The following is a 15,142-nucleotide window of genomic DNA, read 5'->3' as shown; positions in this document are numbered from 1 at the left end:
CCAAGCAATTTAAACTGTTATATTTACAACCATTTCAAAGTGGAGTGAGGTAAAGAAATAGAAACAGAGACTGTGTAGCAATTAGTATCATAACCCAAGTGTAAAGCAAAATTCAAAATCAAAAGCTTTAACACATCAAACTGTCATATTCCTGATTACTCGGTTGTAGACGAAACGCGCGTCTGGCGTATTAAATTATAATCCTGGTACATTTGATAACTATTAACACCACTGGGTCGATGCCATTGCTGGTGGACGACCCAGTGGTGTATCAATGATATGGTCATTTTATATTTCCTGTAATAAAACTTTAAATTTTTCGAAAAACTATTATAGGATTTTCTTTACCCAGGAATAGATTACCTTGGCCGTATTTGGCACAAATTTTTGGAATTTTGAATCCTCAATGCTCTTCAACTGTATACTTGTTTGGCTTTTTAACTATTTTGATCTGAGCGTCACTGATGAGTCTTATGTAGACGAAACTGGCGTCTGACGTATTAAATTATAATCCTTATACCTTAGATGACTATTCAATACTTTTCTATAAGAACCAGGTTACGCTATAGAACCAGGTTTGATCCACCATTCTCAACATTTGAAAATGCCTGTACCAAGTCAGGAATATGACAGTTCTTGTCCATTCGTTTTTGATGCGTTTTGTATTTTAATTTTGCCATGTCATTATGGACTTTCCGAATTGATTTTCCTCTAGGTTTAGTATTTTTGGGATTTTCTTTTTTCTATTAGATGGTTTTTTGTTAAAGTTAACATTAACAGAAGTCGTGGGTGAAATCTTTTGAAATGATAAATGATTAAACCTTTATGGATGTTATGGTATTTACTTCGCTTATCTTTAAGACCACATAATAGCATCTAAAGAGAAAACCTTTTTTTCTAAATTCTGTATTTTACAGATACATGGACTCAAAATTTTAATACAATACTGCACTTTTACACTTAAAGCAGCAATCGTTCGCGTGACACAAGGTTAATGTGGAACCCCTCAATTCAAATGTTTTGTATAAATATGAGTATAATATTGGAATTTACGTCATATTTTAATGTTTTTGTTGGTTTGTCTACTCGGACAATATGTCACTTAATAGAAGGGGGACGAAAGATACCAGAGGGACAGTTAAACTCATAAACCAAAAATAAACTGACAACTTCATGGCTAAAAATGAAAAAGACAAACAGACAAACAATAGTACACATGACACAACATAACAACTAAAGAATAAACAACACGAAAAGTAAGCAGATCCTGCTCTACATGTCACACCCGTCGCGTTGCTTATAAGATAACAAATCCGGTAAATAGTCTAATTCGGTAGGTCACATTCATGAAAAGGAAGGGGATAGTAGTTATGACGTAAGGAACATATGAATGTTGCTACTTAGAAATGGAAAGTTCACAATTGAATAATAATAGAAGTGCATGAAAAGAAAATTCGAAAAAAATTCTGATCTCCGAGGAAAATTCAAAACTAAAAGTCCCTATCAAATGGCAAAATGAAACAGCTGAAACACATCAAAACGAACGGATAACACATGTCATATAACTGTGAAAATTATGAAGCAGAAATACAATATGCAGTTATTTGGTTTTAATGTATTTTTATAATTTCAGGAATCAGTGTGTCCATTTAATAAAACGTTAATAAACAGTAAGTTCGTTTCCCTTATTTCTTTTGATTAGATTGTATAAAAATGCTAAACGAATAAAACCGTTTAGAAATTTAATGTAATTGTTCAAAATTAATGGCATAGCTTGAAGATCATTATCAACTTTTATGTTGTGTCTTGTGCACTTTTATTTGTCTGTTTTACTTTTTTCTTTTTTTAGCCATGGCGTTGTCAGTATATTTTCGATCTATATAATTTGAATATCAAGAAAATTATTTTGGAAGTGTAAAATTTAAATTTCTATTGTCCAGATTTTGTCTCGAGTATACTTGAAACATTTGAAACATTTGACATTCAATTCATTATTTCAAGGAAAATACAAATAACCTTTGTCTTTGAAACATTTTGTTAAACTAACATAACCAGCACGTTTTCAAATGTTTTAAAGTATGCAGTAATGCAGAAGCAAAGGATTATGCCTGCAAAATATTGGCTCTTCATAAGGCTGGTAAGATTAGACTTTCGAAAACACATCCTTCAGGAAAGACAGACAACGCATACGCGTACAATAATATCAACGACGCATGTCATGGGAGAGCTGCATCCCGATCACAGTAAGTAAGGAAAACGAGTATATTACCTATAATCATAAAACGTACTGCTGCAATGATATGAAAACCATTTTTCTGTTTTTCATTGATTAAACTCATATTTCATTGATAAACTTAAAACCCATTTGCACAAAAAAAAAAACCAACGAAGGACGACGAAAGTACAAACACGATCACATATAAACAGGACTCAGAAAATTAAAATCTGATCAACACGAATCCCAATTAAATCTTGAGTTTATCTAATGGTGCCCCTGAGGGGAATCAGATACTTCCACCCAATATGCATTACGCTGATAATTCGCATTCGATGATATCACGATAGAAGAAAAGGAACAGGTTTATGATTGTTTATAATTATAGCAATAGAAACCTATATATGATATGCATCTGTGATACAAATATTTTTTAACGGTCAACAAACTCGAAATGACGTCTATTTAACTTTGGCCTCATTTGTAATTTCTAGATGTATGAGACAGCCTTTAGCGTATCTACGGTATCCTTTATTTCCATTGCGATTGGACATATGCGTTAAACATAATCACCAAATTTACCAGTTTGCTGTTTGTGGCATCTCAATAGCTTAAAGGGAATTTAAAGGCTTATGCTTTTTATTTCCGTTCATTCTTCCCAATAAAGGCAACAGTAGTATACCGCTGTTCAAACTCATCAATCCATGGACAAAAACAAAATCGGGGTTAAACTAAAACCGAGGGAAACGCATTAAATATAAGAGAACAACGACACAACACTAAAATGTAACACACACAGAAACGGACCAAGCATCAGACAAAATCCCACGAGAACAACAAATATAACATCAAAACCAAATACATGAATTTGGGATAGACAACTACCGTGACACGTCTTATCGCAATGTGAATTTACACTAAAAAATAAGAGAAAACAAACGACGCAACGTTAAAATGAAACACACATAGAAACGAACAATAATATAACAATGGCCATATTCCTGACTTGGTACAGGACATTTTTGAAGGAAAAAATGGTGGGTTGAACCTGGTTTTGTGGCATGCCAAACCTTGCACTTTAATGGCAATGTTAAATATAACATTGAAATGACAACATAATATTGCAGGACTACAATACACACGTGTATGGCGTATTTTGTATATGAATGAAGAAACAAGTCGACAAGAAGAAGAGAACATTTGTTTTCAACTGATTGACTATTGAAAAAAATGCGTGACAAAACTAGAATATCGATTACTTCTATGTGATTGTGTGTCCGTGTAGTGCTCTGTGGGCTGGTTTTTCGTAATCAATCCTATGAAACAGCACATAATCATGTATGGCCTCGAATAAGGACTTATAAAAAAACATAACTTATGAAAAAGGAAACAAACTAATATTTATTCGAGTTGCTTATCACAATTTATTTACAGTTACACATGCAGAGAATGTAAAGCCACAGGGGCTCCCGGAGGCCATGTGTGTCTTGACCCTAAACTGCTGCAATTAATCTATGACATAGGATCGTCAGTCCCAATACTATATGTAAGTTGGAAAAGGACCATCACTTGTTTATTTTTATCCGTTTGTAAAAAATAATACAAAAAAACAGAACGAACTTTTTATAATTTGAGGAAATATGGGAAATTTCGTTAAAGTTCTTTTATATTTTCGGACCATTGAAAGTCATAACAAATTTCAAATGGAATAATTGCGTTTTATATACATGAATTGTATAAATATGTTATGAGCTCTTAAATGTTCTTAAATGTTCTTACTTATTTGCTAAATGCATATTGTTTTAAGGTTCCACTAAAGTCAAAATATAGGACATTTCATATACATCTAAAATTTGCCTGTATGTATCAACCTATAAAGAATAAAGTCAAAAACTATGAGAACATATGTTCATTTAAACATACTTAACATATACACACTATGTAAATTGTAAATAAACTTGAAATTGTTATGTTGTGGCCAAACCGGTTCTTGGGGTGAACACTAAATTTTCAAAAAAATCTGGAGGCCTGCTAGACGACTTTATTTGTTTAGAATTGGTATGAACGAATACTGTTATATATAATGCAGGGCAAGCTCATGTTGATTTTTCAAAAAATGTATTGATGTTCGAGTTTCAGTCAATTTCATGTATCTAAGTGAACGAATAACGAAGGTATAATACAGAACTTGGACAAATATGCCATTAAAACATATGTATTTGACAAATCAACATGAGCTTGCCCTGCATTACATGTAACAGTATTCGTCCATACCAATTTTAAGCAAATTAAGTCGTCTCGCAGGCCTATAGATTTATTGGAAATTTGGTGTTCACCCCAAGAACCGGTTTGGCCACAACATAACAATTTCAAGTTTATTTACAATTTACACAGTGTGTATATGTTAAGTATGTTTAAATGAACATATGTTCTCATAGTTTCAAGTTGACTTTATTCATTATAGGTTGACAAATACAGGCAAAGTTTAGATGTATATGAAGTGTCCTATATTTTGACTTTAGTGGAACCTTAAGACATGTTCTACATATGTTACTTTACTCCGATTTATGCCTTTTGAACAGCGGTATACTAATATTGCCTTTATATATTGATTTTTTTGTATGAACACTTCAGACTTCCATATGGGGTCACTTAACATATCCTCCCGAACTCTAGATTTAAAACAGAACAGAAACGGCTTCTTACGTCTCATTTTTAGACATTTGTCTCGAATTTGTAAAAAAAAAACCAGTCATCGCAGTACCAGGATCTATCACAACTTAGACGATTTAAATTTTGAAATCAAAAAAAATTTCAACCTCGTCTGCGTATCAATTAAACATTTCTCAACACATTCGGTATTCAACAGCTTGTAGCTGCTACACAGACTTTTTAAAATGTCTCCGTTGTCTAAGCAAAAGATAAGAGTCAGGGTTTCGGCAAAGAACATTTAGTCCATTTTATCAAAACGTTCTTCGGAAAGTACTAAGTTATAGATGAAAAATTCAGTGTCTGTCTGACAGATAATAACAGATGGTTTTGAGTTATGGATTCAATGTGTTGAAGTTGTGTATCATTTTGTGTACTTACAGTCATCCTTTAAAATTAGTTGTTTTCGTGCTATCGTGTTTCTTTTGATGATACGACTTTTGAAGTGACTGTACAGTATTTATGTATAAGCTGTTAGCCAATTTTAGAGTGCCCCGTGTGTAAGGGTTAATGCGCAGATGAGTACGCATTAGAAGCGAGTCTCCTGTTCGGAGGAAGACAAAGACTAAGTATGATCAGTAAAAGTAGCATCCCGCTGTCCGGTTATTCACTTTGGGCGTTTCTTGTGCAGGAGGGTTCTGAAGTGCGAATTGGACGTGATATACTTTACAGTGCTGTTTCTATTTTGTTCACCCTTTTATTTATAGTTCACTTAATTTGTACTGTATCGAGAAAGTGTATATTATATATACGGTATGTATTATCAACTGGAACAAGTTTTTATCGGCGTCTGTAACAACAATATACAGATACAACCAACTTTAAAACTTTTTTGATAACGTCTTTGTCTAATTTACCTTGAATTACAACACTTGTGTTGGCGTCGTTGTATGACTTTTTGTTATTTGTTTGTTATTTCTTTAGTCCGTTGTGATCTATGTGTTCACAATTTTGGACGCCGGATCCGCATCCATGCGAACTATTGAACCAGGTTTAAATCATTTTTTTTTCTACCAGAAATTCAAGTCAGGAACATGACAAGGTTGCAGTCTTGTAATTGACTGCTCCATATGCTTCCATGCAAAACAGCTGATCTTTGAAATGTTCATATCATGTGATATGTACTAATGTGAAATTATGATTTAATCGAGAAAAAAAGTGGGTCATGCCACGAAGAATAAAAAGTTACGTTATCCTGAATCAATTTTTTTTGTACTTTCTGTTTGCTGCTACTAGGCCGCACGCACCACTTCCAGTAAACAGGATATCCTTCCACTTACATAGATTGATATCCCCCAAAAGATGCAAGATTTTTAAAGTCTATATATATATGTTTCAATTCAGCATAAACCTATAATAAAACAGAAAAATTGAGATCAGAAAAAAAAATCAGAAAAAAATGCACTATTTTGTTCCCCTCCATGTTTTGACATGCACCGGAAACTGGAGTTGTAATACAAGACTGGTACCACAACTCTATTTCACTCCTTCCATTGTCTGATAACGTTTGATGTGTGTCAGTTGTTGTGGCATCCCCTATTATGAATTTAGCTTTTTATTTTTCTTTACTTTTATGTGTGCAAGAAACTCACTCAAGTTTATTTGACTTTTGAACCAAATGTACAATCTATATACATTTCATAGTATGACAGTTTAATGTATGAACTTTGAGCTTCTAGCAACATTATGGGATGAATAAAACCTTACTTGTCAACGAATGTTAAATGCCTTATTATAATGGGGCTGGAAAAAAAATGAAAAACAACACGAAAATGTTTAATTTGGCAATTGTTTACAAAATTAAAAAGTTTATTAATATACTTTAATCCGTAGAAAATTCAGAACAGAAAGTCCTTTATCAATCTATTCGCAAAATCAAAAGCTCAAACACATCAAACGAATGGTCAACAACTGCTATTACTTATCACAAATTATCATGATTAATTCGAAGGACAACATAATTATAAACAAATATTTAGCGAGGCTATTTTTTTTTATAAGATTCAAGTAACATTAATTCCTCTTGGTTAATAGTGTTATTCAATTTAGATTTTCTTTTAAGCAAGTAACTATTGCGGTATATTGTATCAAAAACTCTTCATGTTTTTCTTAACAGTTCCAAAACAAGAATTGCCATTTCTGTTTAATATGTTATTTCAAGTTACACGTTTACCTTGGTAATCTTAACCATTTTCTAAGTTTATATTACAATAGATATTTGAATCACTTCGATCATTTCAAACTCGTGCAGCACATGAATATCAGTGTAACATTAAAACTGCATGTAGATCATTACATCAATGGTAATATATTATTTATGCTAAAAACGCACAGAAAATAACATTAGAAAAGCCAAATATATGATATGGGTCGTTTTCAAAAAATGTCGAATTTTCAGTACACCCATGCTAACTTTTTTATTTCTAATGGAAATTTCAGTTGTAATGGTTTAAATGAAAGCTTGTCGGATTTGTGATTCAGAACATTAATAATAAACACACCTTACATCTATTTTGATAAGATTAAACTGCATTTAAGACCCATTTTGGGGGTATTTGTCTGCGTACAGTGTCAGAAAAACACATTTCAAATGATTTTTTTGCGATTTTCTGATCGCCTTGATATCTGCAAAAGGGACTTTTTAAGAACGTTTAATATTACTCTAACGAAAAATCGTAGCTTCTATATCATTGTATGTAACATATTATCTACAAACTAAATTGAATCTGCGTACAGGAGGTTCATGTCTTTCCTGTTACCGCTACTTAAATCAGCCGTGAAATTATTCTCCCTATGAATATTGAATCAGTCGGTGTTGATCTCAAAAGTGCAAAGTAATCTTTACATTTAAAACGCCTCTTTTCTTGAACGAAAGTGTAGAGAAAAGAAATTTCAAGACATTTAGTGAAAAAAATATAGCGTACTTTTTTTCATGTCTATGCTGTTACCGCCAATTTTGATTAAATACACCAACAGTATACTTGTAAAAAGTGCAATAACGTGTTGGAAACCAAATTCACAATAGAAAAACATAATCACTTCACCAAAGGGAGTAGTTACGTCACAACAGCAATCAAAAACGAAGAAATTTGTCTATCCTGTTATGTCTATCCTGTTACTATGGTTGCTATGGTTACAGTAACAGGATAGACAATTGTAGACAAAAACGTCGTTAATTTTTTTATCTTAACATATAGGTGCAAAACGAATGAAATATTTCGTTGTTTGAAGTCATCTTAAGGTTATAACGTATTAATCTTCCCAATTAAGCATTCGCAGGTGCAATACTGATATCGGTAACAGGATAGACAAAAAGGTAACAGGATAGACTTTTATATAGTAATATATCAGAAACGTACGTTCCTGTTACCAATGAAATATAGAGAAAAGTAAACTAACTTATGAGGGATTTACTTGATGTTGGGTTTATTTGAAAGGGTGAAAAAATGCCGAACAATATAAATTGCTATCTTAGACTTGCATTACTGGTGGTAATTTTTACAACCTTTGAAAACCAATTTTTAGAGGCATTTTTCAGTACAACCTGTTAAATTGGCAAATGATCTATTATATTACAGAATGAATATATATAGAAGTTTATTCTCTTGAAAACCATATAATTGTCTACGTAAAACAAGCTTAACATTTTATCTAAACCTTTTCTTAATAACCCAAAATTTCTTTTGAAAATGGTAACAGGATAGACAAAATAATGTACCACCGATCAAAAAATGTTTCAACATATTTTTGTATGACATCATTAAGATTGCATCTTTTAATATGTTGTTCTTAAAGTACTGTTTGTTTTGATTTGCTTATGTAGAGGGTTGTTTGAATAAGTATCTTTTAATAATTATTTCAATTTCAAAATTCGACATTTTTTGAAAATGACCCATATGTTAAATTCTATTTTGTTGCAGGTTAATGAAATAGCAGGTGCTTGTCATAGCTGTAACAGTCGTCATTATAGAGGCAAGGCAGTTGATCTCCACAATGACAAATGGAGCACCCACTATGTATCAAATTGCTCAGCATACGGTGCAATTGAAGCAAAAGACGAACAAAATCATATTCACTGCGCATTCGATTAGGTCGTACTAATAAAAATAAATGTTTTACTAGCACATTCAACAATACCATAAACACTTTGCTAAAATTTTGATATTGATACATTCCGTCATTTTGTTGTCAAGTTATTGTAAATTTTTGTATTTGTCTTTTGTTGTTGCCTATGTACTTTGTCTATATTCCTTTTTTTGCTTCTGTGTTATTAATTGATTTGTTTTTAGTGATTAAGGATATTTGCTTGTCATGTTTTGGAATTTTTTTCAGATTTTAGGAATCCTCTGGTTTTATCTATTTGAATGCCTTAAAAAGATTCCCCATGAAACCCCATTTTCCTTTTTATAAATCTTTTACATGTATTTTTATAAGACATTTGTAAAAGTCTTATAAAATTTATTTATTTTTTAATAGTATTTGAGAACTTTAACTGGTCAATGATAAAGCTATGAAAAATCAAGAGAAAACATTTTCCCGCCAAAATTCCATTGGCTAATATCTCGAAAACAAGCACATTGACCCCTATATTTTTTTTGCTTTTTTGATTCCTCAATTTATTCCCCAATACATACTAGTTTTATGAAATGTTATTTGTTTTGAAACTGAGCAGCAAACATCCTTAAGATTATAACACAATGTTGACTGCTGTAACCCTATTTTTGACATTTTTACCTCGGTTTCGGTTTGTGAGCCGGATTTTTTTCTATCGATTAATGAGTTTTGAACATCAGTATATTACTGTTGCCTTTATTTACCTGTTATGTCTATTTGTTCTGTTCACACATCGTTGTCAATATAATGGATTTTTTTAAATGTCATTCAAGTGACAGTTTAAGCTATCTATATATCATAAAAATGCCTGTACAAGAAAGGAATATGACAGTTGTTATCCATTCGTATGAGCTTTAGATTTTGCCATTTGATTAAGGTAATTCCATTTTGAATTTCATAGGAGTTCAGTATTTTTGTGATTTTATTTTTTCACATAAATAAGAATGTGTCCATAGTACACAGATGCCTAACTCGCACTATCATCTTCTGTTTAGTAGGCAGTGAAATTAGCCTAAAAGCTCTAATTTGGCATTAAAATTAAGATCATATCATCTGGAACATGTAAACTAATTTTCAAACTGATTGGACTTCAACTTCATCAAAAACTACCTTGACCAAAAACTATAACCTGAAACTTGCACTACAAATTTCTGTATTCAGTGGACCATGAAATGGGGTCATAAAGTAATTTGGCAAACATCTTTAACCTGAAGTGGGACAGATGGATGAATGGACGCAGACCAGGAAGCATAATGTCCAACTACTATCGTAGGTAAGGCAGTAGGGGTGGAATAAAAAATGATATTTTTTTTGTAGACAGTTGCTGACCTTTGTAAATAAGGTCAAGAACAATGGACACATGTCAGGTAGAAACTTCTTAACATAAGGCATCTGAATATAATGTATGAAGCATTCAGGTCTCACGGATAACGTTTCTACCATCACGCCTAGTATGGAACATGGTGTTCATTACAGTTAAGACAAATAAAAAAAAGAAGATGAAAGATCTTATATGTCAAACACAAAATGTAGGAGTTGGTTGGCATACTGTATAATTCCGGGCCATCTGTCCAAGATAAGTTTATTGGTTGGTTTACTTACTTTCTTCAGGATTCGAGGTATATTTCTCATACTATCTTTTCTTATTTATATTCAACATATTTTTTTAATTCATCTAATGATTCATCCATACAATGTGAAGATCAATAAAAAATAGTCAAAAATAATCATTTAAAGCAGTTACTATGGGTAGTCAACTTTCTTCACATATTGGGTGTTTTATGATGGTCACACAGCTGTTTTCCAAGTGTGATCATATTTTTCAATTCCTAATGACAACATCAAGAGAGCGCATAAACTATTACTTAATGATGTTGCTTAATTTAAAAGACAATGTTTAAGTAATGCCAAAAAAGAGATTTGGCCAATTTAGGCTGAAAATTAGCTAAAGCAAGGATGATTAATATATATTTAAATTCAATACAACTCTACTCAATTTAGTTTTTTTCAAGTTGGTAAATATATATTAACTGTTAGAATATCTATTTGAGTAAGAACATGGTGTGTAGTTAGATTCATTTATTATGGAAACTGATTCTACATTAAACCATAAAAATATAAAGTATCAACATAAATATTGCACTTTTATTTAAAAACACACATTTTCACAATCAATGACAATATACATTTTTTTTATAAATAAACATCTTATACACAAATATTGTGAGTTAAAATAAATACAACCTAAAACACAAAATAACACATACATTAAAAAAAACCAAATGTGGACAATTATTTTATTAATTCATGAATAATTAATTTTAGGATTAAATTTTATTTTATAGAGACATTGAACTATAAAACAATGACAAGGAAGCCATTGCAAATGTTGTATCTAAATAAAAAGAAACAAATCGAATGGTAAAATATTTAAAAGGCAGTCTGAATACTATAAAACTAGAGGCTCTAAAGAGCCTGTGTCGCTCACCTTGGTCTATGTGAATATTAAAGGAAGCAGATGGATTCATGACAAAATTGTGTTTTGGTGATGGTGATGTGTTTGTACATCTTACTTTACTGAACATTCTTGCTGCTTAAAATTATCTCTATCTATAATGAACTTGGCCCATTAGTTTCAGTGGAAAATGTTAGTAAAAATTTACAAATTTTATGAAAATTGTTAAAAATTGACTATAAAGAACAATAACTCCTAAGGGGGTCAATTGACCATTTCGGTCATGTTGACTAATTTGTAAATCTTACTTTGCTGAACATTATTGTTGTTTACAGTTTATCTCTATCAATAATAATATTCAAGATAATGACCAAAAACAGCAAAATTTCCTTAAAACTAACAATTCAGGGTCAGCAACCCAACAACGGGTTGTCCGATTCATCTAAAAATTTCAGAGCAGATAAATGTTGACCTGATAAACAATTTTACCCCATGTCAGATTTGCTCTAAATGCTTTGGGTTTTGAGTTATAAGCCAAAAACTGCATTTTACCCCATGTTCTATTTTTAGCCATAGCGGCCATCTTGGTTGGATGGCCGGGTCACCGGACACATTTTTCAAACTACTAACCCAAAAGATGATTGTGGCCAAGTTTGGATTAATTTGGCCCAGTAGTTTCAGAGGAGAAGATTTTTGTAAAAGATTACTAAGATTTACGAAAAATGGTTAAAAATTGACTATAAAGGGCAATAACTCCTAAAGGGGTCAACTGACCATTTCAGTCATGTTGACTTATTTGTAAATCTTACTTTGGTGAACATTATTGCTGTTTACAGTTTATCTCTGTCTATAATAATATTCATGATAATAACCAAAAAAAGAAAAATTTCCTTAAAATTACTAATTCAGGGCCAGCAACCCAACAACGGGTTGTCCGGTTCATCTGAAAATTTCAGGGCAGATAGATCTTGAACTGATAAACAATTTTACCCCCATGTCAGATTTGTTCTAAATGCTTTGGGTTATGAGTTATAAGCCAAAAACTGCATTTTACCCCCATGTTCTATTTTTAGCCATGGCAGCCATCTTGGTTTGATGGCCGGGTCACCGGACACATTTTTCAAAATACTAACCCAAAAGATGATTGTGGCCAAGTTTGGATTAATTTGGCCCAGTAGTTTCAGAGGAGAAGATTTTTGTAAAATATTACTAAGATTTACGAAAAATGGTTAAAAATTGACTATAAAGGGCAATAACTCTTAAAGGGGTCAACTGACCATTTCAGTCATGTTGACTTATTTGTAAATCTTACTTTGGTGAACATTATTGCTGTTTACTGTTTATCTCTATCTATAATAATATTCAAGATAATAACCAAAAACAGCAAAATTTCCTTAAAATTACTAATTCAGGGGCAGCAACCCAACAACGGGTTATCAGATTCATCTGAAAATTTTATGGCAGAAAGATCTTCACCTGTTTAACAATTCTACCCCATGTCAGATTTGCCCTAAATGCTTTGGTTTTTGAGTTATAAGCCAAAAACTGCATTTTACCCCTATGTTCTATTTTTAGCCGTGGCGGCCATCTTGGATGGTTGGCCGGGTCACCGGACACATTTTTTAAACTACATACCCCAAAGATGATTGTGGCCAAGTTTGGATTAATTTAGCCCAGTAGTTTCAGAGGAGAAGATTTTTGTAAAAGATTACTAAGATTTACGAAAAATGGTTAAAAATTGACTATAAAGGGCAATAACTCCTAAAGGGGTCAACTGACCATTTCAGTCATGTTGACTTATTTGTAAATCTTACTTTGGTGAACATTATTGCTGTTTACAGTTTATCTCTGTCTATAATAATATTCATGATAATAACCAAAAAAAGAAAAATTTCCTTAAAATTACTAATTCAGGGCCAGCAACCCAACAACGGGTTGTCCGGTTCATCTGAAAATTTCAGGGCAGATAGATCTTGAACTGATAAACAATTTTACCCCCATGTCAGATTTGTTCTAAATGCTTTGGGTTTTGAGTTATAAGCCAAAAACTGCATTTTACCCCCATGTTCTATTTTTAGCCATGGCGGCCATCTTGGTTTGATGGCCGGGTCACCGGACACATTTTTCAAAATACTAACCCAAAAGATGATTGTGGCCAAGTTTGGATTAATTTGGCCCAGTAGTTTCAGAGGAGAAGATTTTTGTAAAATATTACTAAGATTTACGAAAAATGGTTAAAAATTGACTATAAAGGGCAATAACTCTTAAAGGGGTCAACTGACCATTTCAGTCATGTTGACTTATTTGTAAATCTTACTTTGGTGAACATTATTGCTGTTTACTGTTTATCTCTATCTATAATAATATTCAAGATAATAACCAAAAACAGCAAAATTTCCTTAAAATTACTAATTCAGGGGCAGCAACCCAACAACGGGTTATCCGATTTATCTGAAAATTTTAGGGCAGATAGATCTTCACCTGTTTAACAATTCTACCCCATTGTCAGATTTGCTCTAAATGCTTTGGTTTTTGAGTTATAAGCCAAAAACTGCATTTTACCCCTATGTTCTATTTTTAGCCGTGGCGGCCATCTTGGATGGTTGGCCGGGTCACCGGACACATTTTTTAAACTACATACCCCAAAGATGATTGTGGCCAAGTTTGGATTAATTTAGCCCAGTAGTTTCAGAGGAGAAGATTTTTGTAAAAGATTACTAAGATTTACGAAAAATGGTTAAAAATTGACTATAAAGGGCAATAACTCCTTAAGGGGTCAACTGACCATTTCGGTCATGTTGACTTATTTGTAAATCTTACTTTGCTGAACATTATTGCTGTTTACAGTTTATCTCTATCTATAATAATATTCAAGATAATAACCAAAAACAGCAAAATTTCCATAAAATTACCAATTCAGGGGCAGCAACCCAACAACGGGTTGTCCGATTCATCTGAAAATTTCTTGGCAGATAGATCTTGACCTGATAAACAATTTTACCCCGTGTCAGATTTGCTCTAAATGCTTTGATTTTTGAGTTATAAGCCAAAAACTGCATTTTACCCCTATGTCCTATATTTAGCCGTGGCAGCCATCTTGGTTGGATGGCCGGGTCACCGGACACATTTTTTAAACTACATACCCCAAAGATGATTGTGTCCAAGTTTGGATTAATTTAGCCCAGTAGTTTCAGAGGAGAAGATTTTTGTAAAAGATTACTAAGATTTACGAAAAATGGTTAAAAATTGACTATAAAGGGCAATAACTCCTTAAGGGGTCAACTGACCATTTCGGTCATGTTGACTTATTTGTAAATCTTACTTTGCTGAACATTATTGCTGTTTACAGTTTATCTCTATCTATAATAATATTCAAGATAATAACCAAAAACAGCAAAATTTCCATAAAATTACCAATTCAGGGGCAGCAACCCATCAACGGGTTGTCCGATTCATCTGAAAATTTCTGGGCAGATAGATCTTGACCTGATAAACAATTTTACCCCATGTCAGATTTGCTCTAAATGCTTTGGTTTTTGAGTTATAAGCCAAAAACTGCATTTTACCCCTATGTTCTATTTTTAGCCATGGCGGCCATCTTGGTTGGTTGGCGGGGTCACCGGACACATTTTTTAAACTAGATACCCCAA

This window comes from Mytilus galloprovincialis, chromosome 1 (assembly GCF_965363235.1).
Source record: "Mytilus galloprovincialis chromosome 1, xbMytGall1.hap1.1, whole genome shotgun sequence".
NCBI lineage: Eukaryota > Metazoa > Mollusca > Bivalvia > Mytilida > Mytilidae > Mytilus > Mytilus galloprovincialis.
This window is presented reverse-complemented; position numbering follows the sequence as displayed.